Below are 1,074 nucleotides of genomic sequence, written 5' to 3'. Positions count from 1 at the left end.
TAAGAGACAGCTCTATACATGGACATCACCAGATGGTCAACATTGAAATCAGATTGATTATATTCTTTGCAGCCAAAGATGGAGAAGCTCTATACAGTCAGCAAAAACAAGACCAGGAGCTGACTGTGGCTCAGACCATGAACTCCTTATTACCAAATTCAGACTTAAATTGAAGAAAGTAGGGAAAACCACTAGACCATTCAGGTATGACCTAAATCAAATCCTTTATGATTATACAGTGGAAGTGAGAAATAGATTTAAGGGTCTAGATCTGATAGATAGAGTGCCTGATGAGCTATGGAATGAGGTTCGTGACATTGTACAGGAGACAGGGATCAAGACCATCCCCACGGAAAAGAAATGCAAAAAAGCAAAATGGCTGTCTGGTGAGGCCTTACAAATAGCTGTGAAAAGAAGAGAAGCAAAAAGCAAAGGAGAAAAGGAAAGATATAAACATTTGAATGCAGAGTTCAAAAGAATATCAAGAAGAGATAAGAAAGCCTTCTTCAGCGATCAATGCAAAGAAATAGGGGAAAACAACAAAATGGGAAAGACTAGAGATCTCTTCAAGAAAATCAGAGATACCAAGGGAACATTTCATGCAAAGATAGGCTCGATAAAGGACAGAAATGGTATGGACCTAACAGAAGCAGAAGATATTAAGAAGAGATGGCAAGAATACACAGAACTGTACAAAAAAGATCTTCATGACCCAGATAATCAGGATGGTGTGATCACTGACCTAGCCAGACATCCAGGAATGTGAAGTCAAGTGGGCCTTAGAAAGCATCACTACGAACAAAGCTAGTGGAGGTGATGGCATTCCAGTTGAGCTATTTCAAATCCTGAAAGATGATGCTGTGAAAGTGCTGCACTCAATATGCCAGCAAATTTGGAAAACTCAGCAGTGGCCACAGGACTGGAAAAGGTCAGTGTTTTCATTTCAGTCCCAAAGAAAGGCAATGCCAAGGAATGCTCAAACTACCGCACAATTGCACTCATCTCACATGCTAGTAAAGTAATGCTTAAAATTCTCCAAGCCAGGCTTCAGCAATATGTGAACCGTGAACTTCC

The sequence above is a fragment of the Bison bison genome, unplaced genomic scaffold (assembly GCF_000754665.1).
Source record: "Bison bison bison isolate TAMUID 2011002044 unplaced genomic scaffold, Bison_UMD1.0 scf7180017864266, whole genome shotgun sequence".
Taxonomy (NCBI): domain Eukaryota; kingdom Metazoa; phylum Chordata; class Mammalia; order Artiodactyla; family Bovidae; genus Bison; species Bison bison.
Note: the sequence above shows the minus strand (reverse complement) of the source record.